The following is a 9077-nucleotide window of genomic DNA, read 5'->3' as shown; positions in this document are numbered from 1 at the left end:
GCGTTGGGTGCACAATCTCTCAGTTTCTTTTAAAGCTAAATAATTGCAGTCCTGAAAAAGTAAGGTCTTATTAATAAATGAGGCAATTCAGACTCTCAGTCCATCTTGAATTTGAGTTAGCTAAATTGTCTTAGAGCTGTATGAAGTCCCTGGGGGGATTTTCATTTACAGAAAACTGTGACAACACAAGTAGGGGAAAAAGCTGATGAGGCAGAAATGATCATCACCTGCTAATGGTAAGTGGATGGAAACCAGACTGGCCTCTTACGGGCATCACTAAGACTGTCCTTTTGACATAAGGCAATTTTCCTTCTAACAGAAATTATGGAACTTCTCACAAGCTAACGTGACATTGGAAAACAACCCACCAAACAAACGAGCATGGGCTGTCCCCTGGGCTGCAGTGCAGGCATCTGCTCTGTGGGTCTGCTGGGCCCAGCCGTGCCCACCCCAGGGAGGGCACCCCTGCAGCCCTCCCCGACGGAAACCTTCCCACTTGCACCCAGCACTGAACAATTCACGTAAATGCAGGGCTTAGGGAAGAGGCAGACACAACATTCCCAAAGTCCCAATTTCTTAGCCTAGCTTTTTAATATTTTATTACCATTCGGTATCTTACCTGTAGAAAATCAGTCATGTAAGATGCTGTAGCTATAAGCAGCTGTAGTACTAATAGGTCTCTAGTACTTTTTTTTGTCCCATTAGGTGAGAAACTTCATAGAATCTTGGGTCATAGCTGTGAAGCCAAGATAGCATTATCACAGAGTTCTGGGTCTGGAAAGGACTCTAAGAAGTCCTCAAATTCCCACTTCATGTAAGGTGAATTATTTGTGATGCCTGATGCATGTTTTGCTTGGTTTCTTCTTTAAAAATGTTCAGTACTTATAAAAACCTTGGTCTCTTTTTGGACTTTATTCCCATACCACACTCATGGTCACACTCAGGACTTGATGTATTCAGTAGATGCTGCTATGCAAGCACAGAGTGGTAAATGTTTAGTGTTAGCCATTAATAAAGTGGCTTTCTTGCCTGGATTCTTCTTTAGCAAGATTGAAGGGAATTTATTAAAATTCTTCCACAGTGTTTCATCTCTGTTACTGTGGTGCAAATGTTCTGTGCCTTATCCTGTCTGTATTGCTCACATCATGGACACAGGGAAAGGTTTAATTGTCCCCTGTGTAGCAGGTACCTGAAACAGTTGGGATCTGTTTTCATTTGGCATTACAATACCACTCTTTTTGGCATTACAATAAAACTCTTTTTAATAATACCCTGTTGTTTAGACTTCCAGTCATGTGTGTGTGCTCATATCTCTTCAGTGTTGAGGTACTCCAAATGACAGTGCTCGGCACTGATAAGGGACGAAACTGGAGCAGAGTAGGACTGTCCATGGGTGCAGGGTGGCAGATGGATGAACTTTTCAAAGTATTGTTCATTTGCAGCAAAGTTGTTCTGAAGTTGCTGTGTTCTCCCATCTTGCCCAGGCTGGTTTCAACAGCAGCCTTACACAGCAGAGTCTCCCTCTTCCATCACTAATGGTCACCAAGGAATCCATCGTCAGTGCTGCAGGAAAGACCCAAGTGAAATCTCGGACATGCCTTGTTGTTTGGCTCTTACCGCACTTTGATTATGGCTTTACAACTAACTGGGCAGAGCTGTTACAACAATTGTATGATTTCTGTCTTCAGAAAATATCACACAAGAAAGACTCAGAGCAGGTGTGTCCTGTGTCCACATTCCCATATTGCCAAGGCACATAACCTGTTCCAGAGGAATATTAAGTTGTTTTCCTGTGGCAAAGATGGAGCAGTAAGCAAAAGGCAATATTGTTCTCTTCCAGAACCTGAGGGTCAAGGAAAGTGAATGAAAGCTGCAGGGATGCTGTAAAGACACCAGACCTTCTTTCTGGCTGGGGGAGAGATGATGCCTTGCTTCCTCACTGTAGGTCACTGGGGGAAAGGGGAACAACTGCCCTTTCTTCACCCAGGCATGACTGGAGTCGTTAGCTCGGCAGGGAAGGGGGGGAACAGAAAAGGGGAACCTTCAGCTGTCCCAGCTCAGGCAGGGACAAGGCTGCTGTGGATGTGAATCTGTTGTAGCATCACAACCACGAGCTCCTGGGTGCAGCTGAGGTGGTCTCTCAGATTCCCAAACAACACCCTAAGCCCAGGAGAGCCCCTCCATTTGAGTTGGGTTGGTTTGTAGTGGTCAGGGGTAGGGTGGCATCTGGTGTTCTGTCGCACCTCCGATCTTATCACATCCTCCTTTGGCTACGACGCGTGCAGAGTAATCAAACACGGCCAGGCTGCTCTGAGGCTTTTCACCAAAGCCATGTGAGAAGAGCTCCCAGGGGCTCAGGCTTTCCCTAAACTGTGCTGATAGAAAATTCCAGTTTCAGATTAGTTTGCCTGGTTTTGGAATTGGCATACTTCAATCAGAAATTCTCTCTGGGCTTTGTAAAATAGAAACACCTGAGCACCTAAAATTAAATGATGGCCAGCCTGCTAATGCATTGCTCTGAAAGACTGAACGATTGTGTGTTCACAGGGGAAAAAAATGCTGGCTTTTTTCTTTTCAGAAGTAGATCACAAAATTCTGGGCAGTGGCTTGTGAAAATTCCTACCCAATTCTTAGAGGTATTGATGTACTATGGGTTAAAATATAGTAAGAGATTAAATTGCCTAGGCTTCTGCTTTTAAATTTAGAATGTTTTTTATGATTTTCGATTACTGGCATTAGTAAACCTGTCTCTTTATGACTTTTTGCCTACAGCCAAAGGCAAGTGTGCCTCTGCCAGCTGGGACAGTTCCACCTAAACCTGTTGTGCAGAATCATTTTGAGTAATGAATGTCACCAGTCCCAATATTCCTCAGTGGTGGTTAAGACCTACAAGTCTTTTTTTCTCCAAATGAGTAATTTTATTTTGTGACACTTGCAATTAGTGACTGCTTCTCCTTGCTGGTCTGATGTAACCAGTGAGATTTCTTACAAGAGTTGTTATGAAATGGCTCGTGCTCACATACTTAATTCAATATTCTGAAGGAGAACTTATTTGACCTGTGGATTTTTTTTTTTTTTTACCAAGTATGAAAAGAAAAAAGAAGAGGACTAAATATTGACAAAGGGAGCTTGATTCTCTTGATATACTGTAATTTTTTCACACCAATTCTTTGTACTACAGAATGGATATAGATCTGGTGTGATGAAGGATATAGATATTTATATAGCATTACAGATACTCCTGATTTTTCTTAAGTGATGGAGAATTGTTTTCCAGAGAGGGCATGGACTCTGGAAGCTGGTGTCTGCAAGCTATTCTGGTGCCAGCTTCTTTTACTAAAAAAGAGAGAACATTCAAAAAGAATCAACAGAGAAAATTGAAAAGTGCTGTGGGTGGGGAGATCGATTACATGTAAAGACAAAAATTAATGTATACCTTCAGATTATTTTGCCATTGATGATATATTTTTCAATACCTGTTGATGGCTTAATGTTATATAAAAACATTTAGTGGTGATGGCACAAAAGAAAAAGAAAACTCCACTTTCAAGGTCACAGAACCTCTGGGCTGGCATAGCTACAACTGGAGAGAAAGAAGAAGCTTTTAGTGATAATTCTGTAATCAGTTCATTATTTTCTGCACGTGCCTTGTGATTTTTTTTCAGTGATTTTAATGCTAAATTTAAAAGGTTCCACCCTGCTTAATGTGGTGCCTTACTATCATATGACAGTGAGTGTGAGAGCTGACTGAAAAAAATTAGATGTGATAATTAAAACATTGTGATATCAGAAGTCGTTCCAAACCCAGAAGTTTTGCATCAAAGAAACAGAAGACCAAATTTTCAGAAACTTTTGCTGTCATCTGCTGAAAGTACACACTAACACTGTGTCTGTAGATGTCTCAGAAGGGACAAGGCTGAGCACGCTGGGGACTGCTCCACTGTGGTTTCATTCATGAAAACTATTTCTCATGTGCTTTTAAAAATAGTTGTGGTACTGCAACTCTCCAGATAGTCATGGTAGTACAATTCACACCTCTAGTCACCCCAGAGGAGGGGGAATTCATGCCAGGGAATGTTACGTTTTGTCTGTAAAACAATCCCATTAAAAAATAATCCGTGTTTTAAGAGTCTTTATTGCCCTTAGAGCAGCAGAAAAGTGATGCCGCCTTATTTACGTCGCCACAGAGGAATGTAGTTATTGTCTGTGGGTGAATCCCGATATCCTGGACGCATGTGCCTGCGGGTGCAGGTGGCAATGGCACTGCTGCTCCTCATCTTGCACAGGCGGGGCATGGCTCGCTGAGCGCTGCCAGCAGCAGAAATTGTGCGATGGGATATGGGAGCCTGATGAGCTCAGGCGCTTTAGCTCTGCCTGCATTTAGTACAGGCTTAGCAAGCCTGAAGGACGCCTCGCTCCACCTATCCTATCTTAGAAATTTATGGAGAAATAGTAATCCACACAAATCCTCTCCATTTCCAAGAACAGCAATCTTTTCCGGGGAGAGGAACACCGCTGTAGTGTTTGTTTTTTTTTTTTTTTTTTTTTTTTTTTTTTTTTTTTTTTTTTGGTAGCCTGCCACCAGATGGAGTTCTTTTTCCAAAGAAGTCCATCCAATTTCTTAAGGAAAGCCCAGGGGTAGTCAATGTTGTTTCCTGGTTTTGTCACTTAAAATCATCCAGTGTTAATGACTTGTTACTGGGCTTTTATTAATTATTGTATTTATTGTTTTCTCGTTGGGTGAGCTTCGATTTTTAAGATTTTTTTGAGAGATCTGCAAAAACCAGGGTGACATTTATAGAACTTCCTATTTAACCAAGGCAGGGTTCTAAAAGATTAATTTTACTTTGTGTCTCAGGTCAGCTGGAGCTGGGAAAAGAGGTGAAAATCCTGGTACAGTGCATTTGTATTTAAAACTGATCCTTGATTGGGAATTTTAACAACAGAATAAATGAGCAGGTACGAGCAGTTTCCCAGGCTGAAGATCCTGAAAATGCATTGAAATGTAGATACACATCAGGTAACAGGAACTGAGTCCAGTTAATTCAAAAGTCTCAATTCATTTGAGTTCTGGTTGATAGTAAACGGCATTTATTGCTCTCTTAGGATTGTCTCAGAAGTAAAAATCATTGTGCTCTTGCAATAGGGTCAAACACCAGCACCGCCCGTACCCGGCAGTGCAGGACCCTCTCCTGATGCCCCCGGCAGAATTCCTTTGTGCTGGATAAGGAGTTAACTTTTCGGGTGATCCCTCTGCCAGTGTGCGACTGAGCTATCTGGGCAGCGTGCCCAGCGTGCCCGGTGGTGTGGAGCCTTTGTGGCTGAGGAAACCACTTCATTGATTTCTCTGGAGAAATAATTTTCTGGAGCCGCTGAAGGCTTCAGCCCCTTGAGCACGTCTCAAGGGAAAATCGCTGATGCCATCTGATCGAGTACATTAAATCCCCGTATATATTCAGATATAGGTGGCTAATATTGCTCTATCTTCCCGAGTCCTACAGTTTCTCACTTCCCTGCTTTGTGGGTCAGATGCTCTGAAGCCAATTTACATCAATTCCTGGCACTCTTTTTAAAGGAAGCAAGGGGGAACAGTGTGAAGTCTCACTTTCTGCCAACAACAGGAAGCGCACGCTCTTTGTCAGGCAGCTTGTTTCAGCCATCCCTTTTGTTGAACCAACAAATTTCTGGACTACAGATTTGGTCTTCCACACAGCACCTCTCAGCAAATCCTTGGAAAGGGAACGTCACAGAGTGGCAGCATGGATGGTCGGGGGGGAAAGCCCAGTGCTGCTGCAATTCCCTTTTTCGAAGGGAGTGTTTCTTTAAAGAGCAATCGCCTGAGGGAAGGGAAAGGAAATGGTGATAACATCTCCCTCTTGTTCTGTCCCGTGGGTCTGAACGTGCTGTTGCTGAAATCTTGCTGAGGGAGATGGCTGCTGGAGTCTCCTGGTGGCCTCTGGGGCACTGCCGTGTATCACAGCTGTCCTGCCGAGTGAGACAAGGTGAAGACGTGCACTCTTGGATCCTGTACTTAATTTTTGTGCCTAAAGCAGGCCAAGGTACTCTGTGGGGTCCAGAAATCTGTTGTGTAGTTTTCTGAGATGGTCATAGATCAATCCAAATTCCCTGTTTATTTTCTTTGTCCTGATACATAGTTAAAATTGAAACTGATATGAGGCTACCAGAAAAAAATATAAATCCCTTCTCTGTAATATCCATCTTTGGGGTAGCTCTTTCCAGGCCCACTTTGTGACAATTGTACTATTATTTATATTGGGTTGGGTTTTTTTTCCTTATCACTGCTGCAAAACTTTTTAGAAATCTCACTGCAAAAGCCAGTGTTTCTTGCACCTACCTTTATTCTCCCCAGTGTTTTCCTGGTGCAGAGGCAGGCTTAGTCTAAAGAAGCCAAGAAGTGCAATTTCCTGAAGAATTTTTTTTTTTGTATTTTAACGCCCCCCAAAATATATGGTTTTTTTAATATATAAGTGTAAACTTCTTTTCCCCTCTCTGCTGACATCAAGCCTCCTGGTGTTTGTTTCTTCTAGGTATTTCCTTTCTAACCCCAGCCCAGCCAACTTGTCAGGGTGCGCAGTGGGGCTGAATGCATCTCCCGTGAGGAAAGGGGGTACCTCGAGGTGCCGAGGTAGGATTAGAGGCAGATGAATGTCCCTGAGGGGGCTCTCTGCTGGCCAGACCAGGGCTGGGGTGCTGCCCGCTTCCCTCCCGCGCCCCCCTGCCGCTGCTGCAGCGCGGATGCTCGGGGAGCTGATGAGCTCCAGCAGGACGCGTCTCAGCTGACGGTGCCGGGCGCGCCTATCCCGGGAAGGGCTGATGTGCTCTCAGGAGCCAGGGGCAGTGGGGGAGCTCAGGAAGCCCGACCCTGCTACCCACGTGTGACAAAGCATTTATTCTGCTTGTCTAGGGAAAAGCTCCAAGGATTACCGCAGAAAACACTGAGAAAGATGGGCTGTGTAACTTCCCGTGTTGCCACGGTGTGAAAGAGGAGAGGGACTCGGCCCTCTGGCCCTGGTGCCTTTTGGAGGGGCTCTTGCTGGGAGGTGCTGAGTGGCTGCAGCCTCTCCCTCTTCCCCCTGCTCTGGAGGCTTTAACTTGCTCAGCAGTGATGCAGTCGTGGGCCTGAGAAGAACTGAGATCCTGGTAAAATATTCATGATATAAAATTATGGAAGTAGCAAGAGACTTTGTAGCAAAAGTACACAGCAGAGTGAGATGTGGAAATGATGGGGTTTGAGTTGAATATTTCTCTGATTGCAAAGGAAATTAGGCAAGCAGTTTGTATGGAGAAGCAGAACCAAAAGGAAAGCTCTTCGCTTTCCCCCTTGGCACACACTGTTTCTCCAGAGAAGCTGTGGTGATCCTGCAAAGTTTGACAAGGAGGGTGTAACAAGTTCTTCCCTATTTTCTGGAAATCCCACCCTCTTCCCACAGCTTATCTGAAGTTTCTATTTTGCACGTTCCTATTTGCGCAAAGTTTGGGTGATCCTCATCTTTTCAGTTGCAAATGAGCATCTAACTAAGCCCTCATAGGCTGATTTTTTGTTTGTTTGTTTGTTTTTTAATTTTTTTGTTTGTTTTTTGGTTTTTTTTTTTTTTAAGTTTCTTCCCTGACATAGTTGGGAGGGCAAACAGGGTAATTTTGTGTTGTGTTTTTGAAGGCTTAGAAAAGCATCCCAACTTGTTAAATCGTTTGGTCACCATAAAAGAGAGATTTGAGCAGAACAATACATACCCGTAGAAAAACTGAGAGAGGGCCTACAGGGCTGTACACCAGACAGCCCCTGTCCCAGTACTGCTTTCCTTTTCATCTGTGCATCATTTAAAGACATTTGCAAGGTAAAAGCTGTCTAACAGCTAATCATGGAACAGATTATGTATCTTGGCATATTTGGTCGAAATATTCTGTAAATTTAGGCATCTTAAGGTGTTTGAATTAACAAAGAATTGGAAGGAAAACTGGCAGTTCTTGGTTAAAAATATATAAATTACTGAATATTTTGGGTTAGACACACATGTAGTATATACACATATAGTACACGTGCACAAGCACACAGACACTTTGATGTTACGTAAAACCTGACTTCTTAATCCTGTGGTCTTTTTTCAATTCTTAGCTGTTAGAGCAAGGGTCTGCAAGAGGGGGATTCCTGAGTTTACTGTCCGCCAAAGAGGAAGCCTAATCCGTGGCTGGAGAATAAACAAATGTTAGAAGACCTGGCTCCCAATCCTGATTTTGTCAAAAACCTATTGCACGAGCTTGCATAAGGAATTAAGGGGGGGTTGGTGCTTCAATTTCCCTTTCAGGGAAGGGAAGGATGTAGTTGTTTCACAGTAGTGCTGCTGTTTACAGCCTTTCAGAAAATGTATCTTGAGTTTTGGAGACTATAGCATAAATTTAAAGATAACAGGAAGAAATTAAATCACCTTTTGCTTCAGAGTAATTTTCACTTGTTGTAATCTTACACACACGAGCACACACTCATCCCAAAACCAACAGAGCTACACACCTGCTGTATTTGAAACAAAAACAGATATTCTCCAGAACTCTGTGTCTCCAGAGAACGGGATCATAAGAAAAGGATTTTTTTTTTTTAAATTAATGACAGCATCAAAGGAATTGTTGAAAAGGGCTCACACTACACCGTTCTCTGCTTTATCAGGTATTGAAGATAAAAAGGAAGTGTGAATGTATAGTGGGAACACCTGTGTTGGCTGCCTGGATTTGGCAGGGGTGGGGGTTAGGGAGTCACCACTAAGATCCAAATAGAAGAATAGTTTTAGTTCAGAAATTGATTTCAGGTTTAAGGATAATCAAGAGCAGAGGACAACTCTCCCATAGCGTAATAGGCACTATAATAGGCATGCTGCCATTAAGAAAGGTGGAATATTTTTTATTTCCCTGAAATGCACTGGGTTTGGCTTTTCTTAACTCTGTGGTCATAACCCTTATGGTAGAGAGTAATTTCTTCACTGCTGAACTTGATGTGTTAATTTTTCCACCCAATCTTCTACCACCCTTCATTTCCTTTCTGGTCTGCCTATCACTTCTGGTACATT

This window comes from Corvus brachyrhynchos, unplaced genomic scaffold (assembly GCF_000691975.1).
Source record: "Corvus brachyrhynchos isolate BGI_N302 unplaced genomic scaffold, ASM69197v1 scaffold23, whole genome shotgun sequence".
NCBI classification, from domain to species: domain Eukaryota; kingdom Metazoa; phylum Chordata; class Aves; order Passeriformes; family Corvidae; genus Corvus; species Corvus brachyrhynchos.
This window is presented reverse-complemented; position numbering follows the sequence as displayed.